Raw genomic sequence first — 17,810 nt, 5'->3', positions numbered from 1 at the left:
ATCTCAGGCTTCTCAGCTCCAGTGAGGACAGCTTTTGTAGCTATACTCCAGAGTGAGCGTTGTATGAAGCTCGGCTGTTTATGACGAAACACCACCCGCTTCCCAGCTCCAGTGAGGTTGCTTTCATAGTGGCCATACCTCTCGGAGCGAGCGTCGTTGTAAGCAAGGCCGTTTGGCGCTGATGGGCAGCATAATAATAACCCAGAATGAGCCACCGCAAGGTGGTACAAAATAGCCAAATGCCTCGTAGACGACCTGATTCTGGGTCAGGGTTTCGTAAGTAGCAGAGCAGCTACCTCGCTGCGATCTATTGAAAGTCATCCTCTGAGCCAAGCTTTTGTCTCTCTCCGTGCGTGGGCGCCCGCGGACGCCCTCCTCCACCACACCCAGGGGTGGGTCCCTCTGCCGCTGGGCCGGCGGGAAGGGACGCGGAAGGGGGTAACGTGGGCCTGCGGGAGGCTGCCTCCACCACGTGCCTTCCGGCACGGGGGCTTCCCCCTCCCGTCCCTGCCCCACCGGGGCGCGGGGACAGGGGCCACAGTCCCTCGCTGCTCGGCAGGGTGACCAGATGGCCTGGCCTCCCCTTCCCGCCGCTCCCGCCCAGGGAGGCGAGGAGCATCACCGGGGAAGGAGCCCTCCCGAGCGGCTGCCTCGGAGCGCCTGGCCACCCTCGCCACCTGGGGGCCGGGTGGTCCCTGGGCATCTGGTCGCCTGGCTGCGTGACCAGATGGCCCTGCGGGCCGGGCGACCAGATGGCCCTGCGGGCCGGGCGACCAGATGGCCCTGCGGGCCGGGTGACCAGATGGCCCTGCGGGCCGGGCGACCAGATGGCCCTGCGGGCCGGGTGACCAGATGGCCCTGCGGGCCGGGTGACCAGATGGCCCTGCGGGCCGGGTGACCAGATGGCCCTTCGGGCCGGGCGAGCAGATGGCCCTGCGGGCCGGGTGACCAGATGGCCGGCTTGCCGGCCGGCCGGGCTAACTCCAGCTTTTGTCCTCCCCCAGAGTTCTGCAAGCCCCCACTACGTGGGGGCTTAATAGTCGATAAAAATGGGCTCCCCGGGCAGGCTGTTGGGGAGAGGACGTGGCCTGGGCTTAACCCTCCTTGGTTCCCGCCGAGGGTCCGGGTGCTGGGGACAGGGGGTCCACCGGGGGCCCGGGGAGGCTGTCCCCGGCCTGGCTAGGGTCCGGAAGCTGGGCCCGGGCCCGGTGCTGGAGCTCCGTCCCCGGGTGCGGCTCCGTCCCAGAGTGCGGGAGCCCCCCCGTCCTGCAAGCCAGCCGAGGGTACGGGCGCTGGGGACGGGTGTCCACCGGGGCCCGGGGAGGCTCTTCCCGGCCTGGCTAGGTTTCGGAAGCTGGGCCCGGTGCTGGAGCTCCGTCCCAGGGTGCGGCTCCGTCCCGGGGTGCGGGAGCCCCCTGTCCCGCAAGCCAGCTGAGGGTCCGTGCGCTGAGGACGGGTGTCCACCGGGGCCCGGGGATGCTCTCCCCGGCCTGGCTAGGGTCTGGAAGCTGGGCCCGGTGCTGGAGCTCCATCCCAGGGTGCGGCTCCGTCCCAGAGTGCGGGAGCCCCCTGTCCCGCAAGCCAGCTGAGGGTCCAGCCGCTGGGGAAGGGTGTCCACCGGGGCCCGGGGAGGCTCTCCCCAGCCTGGCTAGGGTTCGGAACCTGGGCCCGGACCCGGGGCTTGTGCTCCATCTCAGTGTCCCAGGGTGCGGGAGCCCCCCGTCCTGCAAGCCAGCCGAGGGTCCAGCCGTTGTGGAAGGGTGTCCACCGGGGCCCGGGGAGGCTCTCCCCAGCCTGGCTAGGGTTCGGAAGCTGGGCCCGGACCCGGGGCTTGTGCTCCATCCCAGTGTCCCAGGGTGCGGGAGCCCCCGTCCTGTAAGCCAGCCGAGGGTCCATGCGCTGGGGAAGGGTGTCCACCGTGGCCCGGGGAGGCTCTCCCCGGCCTGGCTAGGGTTCGGAAGCTGGGCCCGGACCCGGGGCTTGTGCTCCTTCCCAGTGTCCCAGGGTGCGGGAGCCCCCCGTCCTGCAAGCCAGCCGAGGGTCCGTGCGCTGGGGAAAGGGTGCCCTCCGGGGCCCAGGGAGGCTCTCCCCGGCCTGGCTAGGGTTCGGAAGCTGGGACCGGGCCTCGGGCTCGTGCTCCGTCCGGCAGGCCCCGGGGTGCGGGAGCCCCCGTCCTGTGAGCCAGCCGAGGGTTCGTGCGCTGGGGAAGGGTGTCCACCGGGGCCCGGGGAGGCTCTCCCCGGCCTGGCTAGGGTTCGGAAGCTGGGCCCGGACCCGGGGCTTGTGCTCCGTCCCAGTGTCCCAGGGTGCGGGAGCCCCCCGTCCAGCAAGCCAGCCGAGGGTCCAGCCGCTGGGGAAGGGCGTCCACCAGGGTCCGCGGAGGCTCTCCCCAGCCTGGCTAGGGTTCGGAATCTGGGCCCGGAATCGGGGCTTGTGCTCCGTCCCAGTGTCCCAGGGTGCGGGAGTCCCCCGTCGTGCAAGCCAGCCGAGGGTCCGGGCGCTGGGGAAGGGTGTCCACCGTGGCCCGGCGAGGCTCTCCCCAGCCTGGCTAGGGTTCGGAAGCTGGGCCCGGACCCGGGGCTTGTGCTCCGTCCCAGTGTCCCAGGGTGCGGGAGCCCCCTGTCCTGCAAGGCAGCCGAGGGCCCGGGCGCTGGGGAAGGTGGTCCACCGGGGCCCGGGGAGCCTCTCCCTGGCCTGGCTAGGGTCCGGAAGCCGGGCCCGAGCCCGGTGCTGGAGCTCCGTCCCAGGGTGCGGGAGCCCCCCGTCCTGCAAGCCAGTCGAGGGTCCGGTCGCTGGGGACGGGGTTCCACCGGGGCCCGGGGAGGCTCTCCCTGGCCTGGCTGGGGTCCGGAAGCCGGGCCCAGGCCCGGTGCTGAAGCTCCGTCCCAGGGTGCGGGAGCCCCCTGTCCCGCAAGCCAGCCGAGGGTCCGCGCGCTGGGGACGGGTGTCCACCGGGACCCGGGGAGGCTCTCCCCGGCCTGGCTGGGGTCCGGAAGCTGGGCCCGGGCCCGGTGCTGGAGCTCCGTCCCAGGGTGCGGGAGCCCCCCGTCCCGCAAGCCAGCCGAGGGTCCGGTCGCTGGGGACGGGGTTCCACCGGGGCCCGGGGAGGCTCTCCCCGGCCTGGCTGGGGTCCGGAAGCCGGGCCCGGTGCTGGAGCTCCGTCCCAGGGTGCGGGAGCCCCCCCCGTCCCGCAAGCCAGCCGAGGGTCCGGTCGCTGGGGACGGGGTTCCACCGGGTCCCGGGGAGGCTCTCCCCTGCCTGGCTGGGGTCCGGAAGCAGGGCCCGGGCCCGGTGCTGGAGCTCCGTCCCAGGGTGCGGGAGCCCCCCGTCCCGCAAGCCAGCCGAGGGTCCGCGCGCTGGGGACGGGTGTCCACCGGGGCCCGGGGAGGCTCTCCCCGGCCTGGCTGGGGTCCGGAAGCTGGGCCGGGGTCCGGAAGCTGGGCCCGGGCCCGGTGCTGGAGCTCCGTCCCAGGGTGCGGGAGCCCCCCGTCCCGCAAGCCAGCCGAGGGTCCGGTCGCTGGGGACGGGGTTCCACCGGTGCCCGGGGAGGCTCTCCCCTGCCTGGCTGGGGTCCGGAAGCTGGGCCCGGGCCCGGTGCTGGAGCTCCGTCCCAGGGTGCGGGAGCCCCCTGTCCCGCAAGCCAGCCGAGGGTCCGCGCGCTGGGGACGGGTGTCCACCGGGGCCCGGGGAGGCTCTCCCCGGCCTGGCTGGGGTCTGGAAGCTGGGCCCGGGCCCGGTGCTGGAGCTCCGTCCCAGGGTGCGGGAGCCCCCCGTCCCGCAAGCCAGCCGAGGGTCCGGTCGCTGGGGACGGGGTTCCACCGGGGCCCGGGGAGGCTCTCCCCGGCCTGGCTGGGGTCCGGAAGCCGGGCCCGGAGCTGGAGCTCCGTCCCAGGGTGCGGGAGCCCCCCCGTCCCGCAAGCCAGCCGAGGGTCCGGTCGCTGGGGACGGGGTTCCACCGGGTCCCGGGGAGGCTCTCCCCTGCCTGGCTGGGGTCCGGAAGCTGGGCCCAGTGCTGGAGCTCCGTCTCAGGGTGCGGGAGCCCCCCGTCCCGCAAGCCAGCCGAGGGTCCGGTCGCTGGGGACGGGGTTCCACCGGGGCCCGGGGAGGCTCTCCCCGGCCTGGCTAGGGTTCGGAGGCTGGGACCGGACCCGGGGCTTGTGCTCCGTCACAGTGTCCCATGGTGCGGGAGCCCCCCGTCCTGCAAGCCAGCCGAGGGTCCGTGCGCTGGGGAAAAGGTGCCCTCCGGGGCCCAGGGAGGCTCTCCCCGGCCTGGCTAGGGGTCTGAAGCTGGGACCGGGCCCGGGGCTCGTGCTCCGTCCGGCAGGGCCCGGGGTGCAGGAGCCCCCGGTCCTGCAAGCCAGCCGAGGGTCCCGGCGCTGGAGACAGGGGTCCACCGGGGCCCAGGGAGGCTCTCCCCAGCCTGGCTGCTTTCAGAAGCAAGGACCGGGCCCGTGAGCCGGGGTGGCTGGCTTTATCTGCTACGCTGGCGGAACGGAATTTTCCGCCCACCCCTAATATTGATAACCCAGTCATAGGGACTGCGCATCTTCCCATGTGAAGCGCACACTTGAAGGTTGATGGATCAAATCGAAATTATTTTAAAAGAGCAAGATTATCTGCTACCATAGAAACAGCCAATTACATTAAATGTATCTAATGCCAGCTTTAAGTTAAACAAACAGTTAAGAGTAAAAAGGTTGAGGTGCTGAAGCGTAAGCTTTATTTTAAGAATACAAAGTAGCAAATTATATTTTGTTTAACTATGTATATATTAAAGAGCCCTTACTAAAAATGCCAGGTGAACGAAGGCGGTGGTGAGTGAAATGTCATATTCCAGAAATGTTGAACCCTTGAAGCTTTGATGAGGGTGATTAACGTTAATATGATAAAGACTGCCGTATTGCTCGCTGCTATCGTATCTGATGCAACATTTTATTGCACACAATTTGATTAAAGGTCCGGTAAAAATTGATAAAATTATTCTTTTGCTAGGCAATTCTTTTTCTTGGGTGTAGCTAAAAAATAAAAGAAGCTGCATGCAGCGGGGCTGAGTCTTCTTTCCCATTTTGGTCTGACCACATGCACCAAATTAACATATAATAAATGCTTCAGGATGGCTAAAAACATAAAAAGGATATATATAGCATGAGGTGGAAAGAAACATGGCAAAGGGAAAAGAAACAAACAAAACCGTAATGCTTGGATGTCAGAATTTAATTTTAAAGGATTAAAAAAGGAGATGAAAGAGGAAATTCAGAGACTAAGAAAAGAGAAATAAAATAAAAGAGTGCAAGAGAGTGATTATTCAGATAGCAGGGGCACTTGAGTGAATCCAAAGATTCGAATTTGATTTAAATCTCGGAGAATACAAAATAAACTTTCCAAAAAGTTTCTAGTTATAATCATTGCTCTTCCACCCATGTTTGTGCTGGCATGATGTGTACTTCTCCACTGTCCTCCCTGGCTAGGGCATACAACACATAGATTTCATAAACTATTACTGTAATTAATCTAGGGGAAACAACCTATTTTGATGTCAGCAATGCCTGGAAAACGAGATTAATTGGCTTCACATCAGATCTCTCTCAGAGTTCAAGGGAAGACCATTTCTCTGAGACAAGTACATTTTAACAACATGGAAATTATACAATCCAGGGATAAGGCAATAAACTCAAGACTCGCCCACTGCAATCTGCTACAAACATAATATAGAGTAAATAGCGGGATACAAACGATTGGTCATGGAAATAATACATTTCTAAATTTCATCCCCACATCCTTCATCCACAAGGGTGCCACCAAAGCAGCTGTGCGTGGACAATACCTGGGTGAGGCAGTAAGGGGCCCTGGGGAAGGCCGGGTTGAGGTACCTGGATTCATGCAGAGCTCTGTGGACTGTAAGGCCTCATTGGTAGTGCCACTGCCACCCTTTCTGCTCCACTCTACTCCATGCTGCTGCAAAACCCCATCTTGCAGCTCTTGTACCCATCAACAGGCAGAGACCGATCCCCATTGAAACGCATTGGGCTCACGACACTGATTTGCACCGGACCGTCCTCGTGCCGCTGGTGGTGTACTATTGGTGCTGCATTGGACCTTGCCCACCACTCACCTTAACTACTGGAGATTAGTCCTGTAAGTCTATGTACTGTACCTGTTTGCAGAACTTGTTCTTTTTTCAATAGGATAACATTGCAGAACTCAGAAATTGCACTGTGTTCACTTTTTACAGTGAAACTATTTATATTTCACAATGTACTTACTTGAATGTTTTTTCTCTGATGCCTAAACATATATAAAGATACTTGTTATTTGTATAAATTTGTGTGGATCTTCTTGAGTTGTGCTGTCATTTATTAACCATTGTGTGTATTTGCAAATGTCTTGCACTCCTCTGTGTTAAGCCAAGACTGCTTGACCACACTACCCCCTATTAGAGCACTTTGGGATTGCATAGCAAGCTCCCGTCCACTCTTAAGGGAACTCCTGGATTCTTTACATGGTATATCCACTTATTGATATATCACATAAAGAGCCAGCTTACTACAGGCCATTCTCTGGTCCAACTTAGATTTTGTCATCCTACTGCTTGTTAAAGTCTATACAGCTTTTCTTTTTTAGATTAAATCAGTACAAAAATACAAACAATTCACTCAATCAAAAAGATTCTAATCTGCTTATCAACAATCAAAACAAATATATATTGTACTTACATTGATATTTATGTGGGTTGTCAGCACTCAGTTCGTAGAACCCTTCCCTGCATTGGTCACAATGCTCTCCTTCCGCATTATATTTACAACTGCACTGTCCAGCAATCAGACCAACAGAAAAGTCAGAATAACTATCACAAATTCCTCCATTCAGGGAACCAGTTGGATCACAGTCACATCGTTCACAGATACACAGATGTATGCTTACCTTTGTGAACAGGCCCCATTGTGTCTCTTCAAAGGGGTTTTATGTGAAAACCAGTGCTACACAAATCAATAAAAATTATATAAATAGATCTCATCTTTAAAACTGTAATGAGGAGATAATTATTAATAAAATAATGTGTATAAGTCCCCTTTGAAAAACTACATAGGTATAACTAGTCCTTAGTTTAAGAGGCCGATAATTTAGAAGCCACGTGTGGAAAAGAATGAGCATCCAGTTGTGTTGACCATCAGGGACCTTGCTTAGAACAGAATGGTAGACTTTATATGGCAACTTTGGACATGGACTTCAATCTTACCTTGCAAAAGGGTATGAACAAGTACATTCAGACACAAAAGGAGGGTTATCTGGCAAAATATAGTTTGCAAAATGTTGTGTCCTAAATATAGTTTATAAAATATAATTAACCTGAGTGTGTATATTCTGTTATTAACTTCAATGAGCATGACGTGATTGTCAATTATAAATTATAAATGTATGTTGTAGCTGTAGGTGCCATGCTGTGCATACTTCTGCCAGCTAGTGTTGGGCCCGGATGTGTACATGTTGTTTTTCTTTGAATTCCTCTGGAGCCACGAGGTACTGTGACTTCACCTCTTGCTTGGAATGTGCATGGTCATCGGCTTCATTGTTAGATTGTTTTTTTCCCACCTTCTGGTTTGGAGGTGTGCTTCAGTGGTCCGGATTGACACAGTCGTGGTGATCTTTTCGATCTTCATGGTTCCTATCTCTCCTTCGGTATTGTCTTTGATCGTGTCTCCCCTGTTCTCTCGCATTGGGTTGACGCTTCCAGTTACTGTCTGGAACATTTCGCTAGTCGACTCTGGCACCCGGTGGGGCTTTGCCTGTCGGGGCCTCTCTTTGTTTCCTTTCGGCCCGCTCTCACCATGCCACACCTGCAGTGGAATGTACGCCCTTTTGATATTTCCCTTGGTGTTGTGCAAGGTACACCTAAGCCAATCTCCTCTAGGTCTGTAATCTTTGCCTCTCATTTGAACAGGGTGAGGCCTCTTGCGAGGCTTGCCGATCTTTTCAGTCGAAGAAGCGGTGCAGCGAGCAACAAAGATACCCCAGACCTATTCGTCACCCAGTTCCTTAGGGGAAACATCATGAGCCATCCAAAGAAAGATCCAGCTCCAACCTCAAGATCAAAGACCTCCCGCCGGATCAACAGGTCGTGAGAACAGCTCCTCCTCAACACAGTTCCAAGCTTCCACCCAACTAGGGGCATTCAGCCGCTCTCTGCAGTGGTGGCTTCTGGGCCACCACTGCCTTCGGTCCATGGTCATCACCGACCGTCAGCTTCGGGCACCACACCCAGCTACAGCTCAATGCCGAAGAAAATCCTCTGTGCCACCTGCTTCCGACTCGCAGACGATCTGACCTTCGGATCCGAAACCATCCGCCTTAAAACTCCGGTCAGTGCCGAAACATTTGGCCCTGATCGGAAGACTAGTCCATGAACCAGTCAGACCGGTCCTTGAGAAACTGCAGGAAAAGCTTGATGCCCCCCCAGAAACAGCTTGTCCACCCCCAGATGGGCCAGATACTAAAACAGCCTCCGCTGCTGGGTCCTGAGCCTCTTAAAAGGCAGCTCAATTTTGAGGGCACTCTGAAGCCCTCTCTTCAACCAAAGCAGCGGAATAGCAGTATAAAGCCACTAGTCTTTTTCTTGATCCCAGGCTGCCTCCACCCCTTTCCACCGTACCCAGACCAGCAGCTTCCCCACCTCGTTCTCTGTTTGACCTAGTATCTTCTGCTCCACAGGGGTCACCACCTTCTGACAAGGGTGAACACAGTGGGGGAACACGTATGACACGCCACCACATGGAGCCCCTTGGGACTCCTATGATTTAGATCTACCTGTGAAAACTAATCTTGATCTCTACCCTGCCCGACCCCCCTGTCAAATGACACCTGTGCTTACCATGACGTCTTAGGTAGGGCTGCTGCTTACCACAATGTGCAGATGCATAAAGAGCTGTAGAAGAGGACTTCCTCTTTGAGACTCTTTTCCTCAGCTCATCGCTCCATGCAGTATCTGCACATGCTAAAAGGGATGCTCAAGCCTGCTCCTGACATCTTCAGGGAACCGGTCAAGGTCCGGGTTATTACCCCCAGTTTGACAAAAAGTACAAGGCCTCCCCTTTATGGTTTGAAACTGTTTTATTGATTTTTGAAAGAGACAAAAAACAAACAACAGGACCTCATACTCCTGAAAGACAGCGCAGTGCAGACATTTAGTGTCGGCTATAGTAGCATTACTAAGTAAGATGCGAGGAGCGGGTCAACAACAAGGGCCCTCAACAGCCAACGCAAAACCCCAAAATCAAAACTCCCCACTAACCCCACCCCACCCTCCTCCCCTTGTCCACAGCCTATGAATAAAATAAAGAAAGGAAAAAAGGGAAGGTCCCCGATACACACAATTCAGCGTGGCGTTCGAGGCTTGCGTTTCGCAGGGAGTTCAGTATCCGCGAGGCGAAGAAGCCTGAGGTACTGGGGGCATGTTAACTCCCGGAACTCTGTTGTAAGCAGAGACAGGAAGGGCCGCCAGAGCGCCGGGAATTCCTCCCCCTTGCCCGCAAGAGTGAGGGACAGTTTCTCCATGCCCAAAATCCTCCACAGTCGCTGTAACCAGCCCGAGTGCGGATGAGCCTGTGGGGAGCACCAATGTGCTACTATATTCTGAGTGGCTGCCCCTAGGGCAATGGCAATGAGGCAGCCTCTCCGGGATTTCAGGGGATATGTTAGCGGGTTTGGTAGGCCAAGGAGGACATAGGCTGGAAAGCGAGGAAGCTGCGTATCGAGGTGAGCATCTACTTCATCCAAAATTGTTGCCCAGTAGGACTGGATGCGATCACAACTCCACAAAATTTGCTCCAAAGTGCCCACCTCCCCGCAGCGCCTCCAGCACCTATCACTAACGTGAGAGTCAAAGCGGTGGAGTCGTTCCGGTGTATGATACCAGTAAGTGGCGACCTTGGTCAGCGTCTCTGTTAATCTGGCATGATACGCCGAGTGTCGAGCTCTATAGTATATGCTGTCCCATTCTTTGTGAGAAAGAGTCCTCCCCAGCTCCCGCTCCCATCTTGCCCGCCCGGCGTTATAGGTGAGGGTAGTAGCTACAAGCAAGTGTTTATATAGATCAGAGATTCGTTTTTTTTTTGGAAGACCGCATAAGCAGCCACTTCTCATATGGGGTTAAGAAGCGCTGAGCCCCGGCTTTAATTTGTGGCTGAAGTGCCCAGTCTCGGAGTTGTAAATATTGTAGCCGATCAGACTCCGGAACGCCATGGTGTGTCTTGACTTGTGGGAAGGATAGTATGCCCTCTAGATCAAACAAGTGTCCCAAGGACCGGCAAGAGGTAAGTCGCCAGCTTGAAAATGCCCTAGGATCCAATCCAGGGGTGAAATCCGGATTGTCAAACAACGGGGTCATGGGGGAGGGAAATGTGGTTAGCCCATGTGAGGTGGCCGTGCGGTCCCAGGCCTCTAAAATAGTGCTCGTGATATAAGAGGCGTAAAGGTTGGCCGGCCTATGCTGCTTCCGGAGAAAGGGGATACCTTGTAGAGGCTTCGCCGCAACCGCCTGGTCCTGAAAAAGCCAATGCTTTTCGGATTCTAAGCGGCTCCACTCGACTAAATAGCGGAGCTGTGCCGCATAAAAGTCGAGCTGCAAGGATGGTATGCCCACCCCTCCCTGTTCCGTGGGAAGAACCGCAATCTCCTGCTTAAACCGAGGTGTGTGCCCCTGCCATATAAAATGTGCCAGGTCAGACTGGGTTTGTTGAATCCAACCTGCGGGAGGGCGCAGCGGAAGAGTTGGGAAATATAAAGAATTTGGGGGAGTATGGTCATCTTGACAGCCGCGATTCTGCCGAGCCAAGAGAGAGGGTAGTGTTTCCATTTGCCTAGTTCCCTGCGGACATGAGCGCGAAGCCTGTCGTAATTGGCCGTGATGGTGGCTGGGATCGTTGGGCCCAACTGCACCCCCAGGTAAGGGACCGTAGTGTCGGACCATTGGAGCGGGTGCTCTTCCTGTTTTCGGGCTAATGTGGGCGTGGACAGTGAGATGTTTAAGGCTGTTGACTTATCCACATTAATCTTAAAGCCCGAGGCTAGGGTGAAGTTATGGAGCTCAATGAAAAGGGCCCGCAGCGACTGGACTGGGTCAGTGAGGGAAAGCAGAATGTCGCCCGCATATAAGCTGATCTTATGTATATCTCCCCCAAATTTGATCCCTGCTATAAGAGGGTGTTGTCTAATTCTCCGCGCCAAAGGCTCCATGTAGAGCGCAAAGGGGATAGGCGAGAGGGGACATCCCTGTCGGGTGCCCCTCTCGATGGGGAAACGGAGGACGTCTGTCCATTTACCCGGACCGTTGCCCGGGGCATGTGGTACCAATTCAATATCTGGGTGCGCAACTTGTCCCCAAAGCCAAACCGGTGCAGGACTTGCTCTAAGTAGGGCCAATGAACCCTGTCGAAGGCTTTTTCAGCGTCAATCGCCAGTAGCATATACTCCCCCTGCGTGCGAGATGCTTTTTCAATAAGATGGAGTACCCTCCTGGTGTTATCGCTGGTTTGCCGCTGCGAGATAGAGCCGGCTTGGTCTGGCTCCACCAGTTGAGCCATGTATGGGGCAAGACGTGTCCCCAAGATGCTAGTGTATAATTTAATATCAATGTTTAATAAAGAAATCGGTCTATACGCGCCGCAACTTGTAACGTCCTTACCGGGCTTCGGTATAACAATAACCGAGGCCTCCAGCATTTCTTCCGGGATCGCACTCGCCTGTGCAAATGTGTTAAAAAGATCACGCAGCAAAGGGGCTACCTGGTAGCAAAAGGCTTTATAAAAGGCCTCAGAGTAGCCGTGGCGATTTGCTGAGGCAGAGACGGGAGATGGCCGCGACCACCTCCTCCAGGCCAATATCTCTGTCCAGGTGAGCGGCCTGGTCCACAGTCAGAGCAGGTATCTGGGCCGCTTCTAAATAATTAAGGCTATGCGACATATCGAGGGAGTCTCCCAAATACAGCGTAGCATAAAAATCGCGGAAGGGCTCTGCAATAGCGCTATCATCTGAGGTGAGCCCACCTCCCGGGTGACGGATGGCCTGCACCCCTTGCCGCTGCCTCACCTCTCTGAGTTTGTGCGCCAGAAGCCGGCCACACCTGTCACCCCCGGTAAAGTAAGGATGGCGAAGGCGGAGGGCCGCATATTCTGCCCTGTCCTGGTCCAGCGCCGCCAGCTGTTTCCATTCAGTACAGAGCTGGCGCCAAGCCCGAGCGGCACCGGTGCGTTGGTGCATCTGCTCCAGCTCCGCCACCCTTTGTGTGAGTTCGGCCCGTTTCCGGCTACGCTCCCTGTTATCCGCAGTGGAAATTGCTTTGAATTCTCCACGAGGTGTCCGCGTTAGCATTAGTGACTAAGTAGTTTGCGATGGCTACTTTAATCTGATACACCGTGGAGGCGCGGTGGAGCAAGGAGTCCCGAAGACGCCAGTGCCGCAGCGGTAAGTGCATGTGGGGGGGGCGAGAAGGAAGCCATGACCGGCGAGTGATCCGATAAAGCCGCAGGAAGAATCTCCACCTCTGTAGCTATTGTCTGCAGAGGGGTGGAGCACAGAAAATAATCGAGTCTGGCATAGGTCTTATGAGACCCTGAATAAAAAGTGTATGTGCGGCTCGAAGGGTGGAAGCGTCCCCACAGATCCACCAAGCCCAGGTCACGAATATGCGTCAAACCGGACCGATAGAGGGCCCCCACCTTACTAGTGCGCTGGCACGAGCGGTCAACAACGTTGTCAAACACTAGATTCAGGTCACCCCCAAGAAACAGGCGCCAGTCCGAGTTAGCCGTCGCTTCAGTGAGTGCGTGATGAAGGAATTTATTCTGCCCCTCGTTGGGAGCATACACCGAGCCAATCACGAGGGATACCCCAGCCACCAGGAAATGGTATGTAAGCAAGCGACCCCTAATCTCAGCACCCTTCTGAAGGAGTTTACCCTGAAAGGAGCGGGAAATGAGAATTGCCACCCCGGCTGATTTATTGGAGCTAGAGGAAAAAAGCTGTGTGGGGAAGGCACGGGACTTAAGCCTATGGTGATACTTGGCGAGAAAGTGGGTCTCCTGTTGGAGGCAAATGTTGGCAGCCGAGTGCTCCATGTAGCTCAGGACAGCCGTACGTTTAACCGGGTTATTCAATCCCCGGACATTGAGGGTCAACACTTTTAACTGTCTACTTGGCATCTAGCGTACTAAAAGGGAATGAGTGATAGCAAGCGCAGCAGGGACCCTAGAAGGGAGCAATGTGAGCAGGAGCGGACTGTGACTACCCGAGGCACGCTCAGTGGGCCCTACAAGAGAAAACGTGGACAAGGGGACCCTCCCAATAACAATAAAAGGGGGAAAAAAGGAGGAACAAAAAAACATCCTGTATACCCAGGTACCAAATGTCCCTGTAACCAATCCCAAACGAGGAACAGAACAGCCAGTCCTGGTAATTGAAAGAGTCCGTCGTCCCAGGAAAACTGGTCAGTCAGCCACATAGGGGTTTAGGTGAACCAAGAGGAGGACCCACTTCCCCCGCCGCCCCCCCCCAGCAGAGAACCGAAAAGCAGTTCCTGCCTGGAAGGGCAGTCAATTCTCTGTCGCATCCTCTCCGGAGAGCACCTCAGCCGCCGCAGAGAGGGCCACCTGCTGACCTTTAACAATCTCTGATCGGGGCGGCCGCCGAGATCCGCGCCGACCGCCCCGGCGCCACCACCCCGCCGGGGACACCTCTGTATTAGAAGCAGAGCTGCGGGCATCGTCTTCCTCGATGGGAGCTGCCAGCCCCAACACCCGGCATGCCTCCATAAGTGAGCGAATCTAATAGAGTCTGTCAGAGTGGCGAAAAATTAGGCGAAAAGGGTGCCCCCAGGAATAGGAGACTCCTTGCTGGCGGAGATGCTCAGTGACTGGGCGAAATTTGCGGCACCGCTGCAGCGTAATCAGGGCTAAGTCTTGGTACAACACTGGGGAGTGCCCCTTGTAAACAATGGGGTGAAGTGACCTCGCTTTTGTGAGAATAGCCTCCTTGGCACGAAAGTCCTGGACACACACCAGAATGTCCGCTGGTGGCGCGTTAGGAGCACGGGGCGGCCCCACTGTATGCGCCCTATCCAAGACCACCTCGGTCTGATGGGAGTCTCCCAAGATGTGGCGAAAGAGGCCCTGTGTGAAAGCGAAGAGATCGCGGGTGTCTTCTGAGGCCTTGAACCCCCGGATTCGGATGTTGTGTCTCCGGGACCGGTTTTCCGCGTCTTCTAAGTGGGTCTGGATGTCGACATTCTGGTCCCGAAGTCGAATCACCTCCTGCTGGAGCGTAAACAGGTCCGTCACTGTAGTGTCGCTTCTCTCCTCCAGAGAGGCCACTCGTTCTCCCACACTGTCAACATCTCGACAAACCTCCCGGGGCTCCGCGGCAAACTCCACCTTTACTGATTGAATGTCCTCTCGCACCGTGAGAAAGAGCGACTCAAGGGTGGACGAGGGAGAGCGCTCCGCGGAAACCTTCGAAGGCCTCCCCTTTAGATCCCATCTATGTTAGGTGTCAACCCTCACCAGATTCCCTAGTGGTTCATACCGCTTGTAAGCGATTAAATGCTTAAGGCAACTGCGATGCTCCACTGCTGGACAAAGAGAGTAAACGGATAGACAAGGTTGGTAACCGTGACATGGCCCAGTCTGCCAACCACCGGTGCAGTACCAATTCCATTTGTTTTCTCTCTAGATATGACTGGGCCCACTGGGACGAAATGGAGGAACCCCTCCAGCACCTCCCAGAAGAGCACCGTAAAAGGGAATGTGAGTTGGTCACAGTAGGGAAACTGATTTCCAACACAACCCTTAGATGTGCCCTGGATGCGGCTGACACTGCTGCATGGGGGAATAATTACATTGTTCTTCTCCACAGACATGCCTGGCTCAGTGTCTCCAACTTAAAACTGGATGTTCAACTGCATCTCCTCAATCTGCACTTTGATGGGGAACATCTATTTGTCCCTTAGGTTGTCGAGATGCTGGAGAAAATCAAGGAAGACACAGAGACCGTAAAGCCATGGGCTCCTTGCAGACGCCTTCCTCATGGGGGTTCTTTCGATGCTTTGTGTATTGCAGAGGCTCAAAGACCACCTACCCGACAAGCCACCATATCCTTCCAATGCCAGCCTACCCAACCATCTTCCACAAAGGGCTACTTCAGGGGAATCTATCGTAGAAATTGCGCCCAAAGTAGAGGCAAAGGGAGCTCCCCCAGGGGAGCTGTCCCAGCCAAACAGTGACTTGCCACTCCTGCCCCCCCGCTTGCACAACACCTGTCAGGGGACACCTTTTGATGTTCTTCACTTCCTGGCAACATGTCACCTCTGATCAGTGGGTATTAGACATCATTCAACACAGTTACTGTCTGCAGCTCATCACCACACCACCCAACTTACCACCCCGCAGACACGTTCTCTTCCCAGAACACCATCACCTCCTTTGGGGATAGATCCAAGCTCGTCTTCTCAGAGGGGACATAGAGCCTGTTCCACAACCCCTACAGATTTCAGGGGTGTTTTCCCTCTACTGCCTTATTCCCAAAAAGCACTAGTCCCTCAGGCCCATTCTGAACCTCAGACCCCTGAATGAGTACATCCTGTCAGAACACTTCCACATGGTCACTCTTCAGGATGTCATACCTCTGCTACAGCAAGGCGACTTCATGGCGACACTCGACGTCAAAGACGCCTACTTCCACATCCCGATTCATCCAGCGCATCGTCACTTCCTCCAGTTTGTGGTAAGTGGTTACCATCCCCAGTTCAAAGTGCTGCCCTTCAAGGTCTTCACCGCACATTGAGTTTTTACCAAAATGCTTTCATTAGCTGTCACACACCTACGAAGACAGGGCACCCATGTATTCCCATACTGGACCATTGGCTGATAAAGTGTGCAACGCAACAGCAGTGCAATGCACATACCCAAGACACAATAGACCTCCTCTGCAAACAGCCTTTTCCATCAACCCAGTATAGTCCACTCTCCATGCCCGTCAAATTCAATCTTATCTCGGAGCCATCTGCAATGCAGAAGTCGGCAAAGCCTATCCCAGTCTGGCAAGGGTCCACTTCTTCCACGTGTTGCTGCTTCTTTTTCCGCCAAATCAACAGGTCACAGTATGGACAGCCACGTGCCTCCTAGGCATAATGGCCTCCTGCATTGCCATAGTACTCCACGCAAGATTGCACATGCGCCCACTGCAGGAATGCTTATTGCTTCTGTAGTCTCAAAAGGATGGTCATTTTAAAGATCTAGTATTGATCAGTTGCTGCACTCATCACGCTCTGTAGTGGTGGGACAACAAAGACTTTTTGCAGTGGCAGCCCTTTCTCGACCCAGTTCTGCAGACTACCATCATAATGGACACATCTCTCAGTGGGTGGAGGGTGCTCCTACAAAACCTGACTGTCTGGTATCAGTGTGGTTCTCACTCACATGAGTCTCCACATTAACTTCCTGGAGCTGCTAGCTGTCCATCTAGCCCTCAAAACCTTCCTTCCCCACATAGTGGGAAAGATAGTCCTTGTACGGACAGACAACATGAGAGCCATGTATTACATTCAGAATCGGGGGGCACTCGCTCCCCTCAACTTTCTCTATTAGCTCAGTCCATCTAGCACTGGGCTCACCACCACAGGATCCACCTGTTGGCGGAATACCTCCTATGAGTGGACAACTACTTTGCAGACCTTCTCAGCAGGCTGCAGCAACAAGTCCACGATTGGTAAAGCCACCCGGTAGTCTGCCTCCACTACTTCCAGCCCTGGGGGTTTCAATATGTGGACTTTGCCACAGCAGAAAACACATGATGCCCAAATTTCACCACCAAATTCCCACAATCCATGGGAAATGCACTATGGATGAATTGGTCAGGGATATTCGTTTAAGCTTTCCCACCTCTCCCACCCACCCATTTGTGGTTTGGAAGCTACCGCAGACCTCCCTCACCCTCATCCTAGTGGCCCCCACTTGGGCCAGACAAGCCTGGTCACTAATGTCCCATAGCTTTCTGTAGTTCCTCACAAGAGGCTCCCCAACAGGCCGGACCTGCTCACTCAGAATCATGGCGAAATCAGGTACCCCGATCTAAAGAGTCTCAACCTTCCAATCTGGTTCCTGTAGTCTTAGAATTTGGTTATCTCAATCTACTTCTAAAATGCATAAACTTTATTAAGGAAGCACACAGGCCCACTACAAGTACCTGATATTCTGCTAAGTAGAAAATGTTAGTCTGCTATTGACTCTCAAACCCCATTGACCCCCTGCCAGCCACAGTTCAGAACATCCTTTGTTTTCTTCTGCACCTCCAAACATGTGGTCTAGTCTTCACATCCATTCGGCTTCACTTGGTGGCTGTGGCTGGTTATCTCCAAAATAGGCAACATCTGTCACTTTTCAGGATTCCAGTCATTAAAGCTTTTATGGAGGGGCTTACACATCATTTCTCCCTGGGTGCCTCCGGCCCGGTTTGGAATCTTAATATTGTCCTGGCAAGATTTATAGGTCCCCTACTCCCAGCCGCTTCAGTTATGTCCCTTACAATTTCTTTCTTTGAAAGTAGCTTTTCTAGTAGCTGTCACATAGCTAAGGCATGTTAATGAGCTCCAGGACTTAACTTTAGAAGAACCTATCTTACAGGTTCATAGAGACAGGGTGGTCCTTCAAACCAACCCAAAGTTTCTCCCCAAGGTTGTCTCTCCTTTCCACCTTAACCAGTCTCTAAAACTCCCATTGTTCTTTGCATAACCTGACTCAGTTGAAGAAAGAGCTCCTCTTACCTTA

At 55.3% G+C, this 17,810-nt stretch overlaps 1 protein-coding gene and 1 pseudogene across 6 annotated transcripts in view; both read left to right on the top strand.

Annotated features, from left to right (window-relative positions):
- LOC146867163 (28S ribosomal RNA) overlaps positions 1–341 on the top strand; it is a 3,330-nt pseudogene extending 2,989 nt beyond the window's left edge.
- MARCHF8 (membrane associated ring-CH-type finger 8) overlaps positions 1–17,810 on the top strand; it is a 697,693-nt gene that overhangs the window by 323,544 nt on the left and 356,339 nt on the right. The window lies entirely within an intron of this gene.

Source organism: Triturus cristatus, chromosome 1_2 (assembly GCF_964204655.1).
Source record: "Triturus cristatus chromosome 1_2, aTriCri1.1, whole genome shotgun sequence".
In the NCBI taxonomy this organism is placed as follows: Eukaryota; Metazoa; Chordata; class Amphibia; order Caudata; family Salamandridae; genus Triturus; species Triturus cristatus.
The sequence above is the reverse complement of the archived record's forward strand: the minus strand, read 5'-3'. Positions and strand labels throughout refer to the sequence as shown.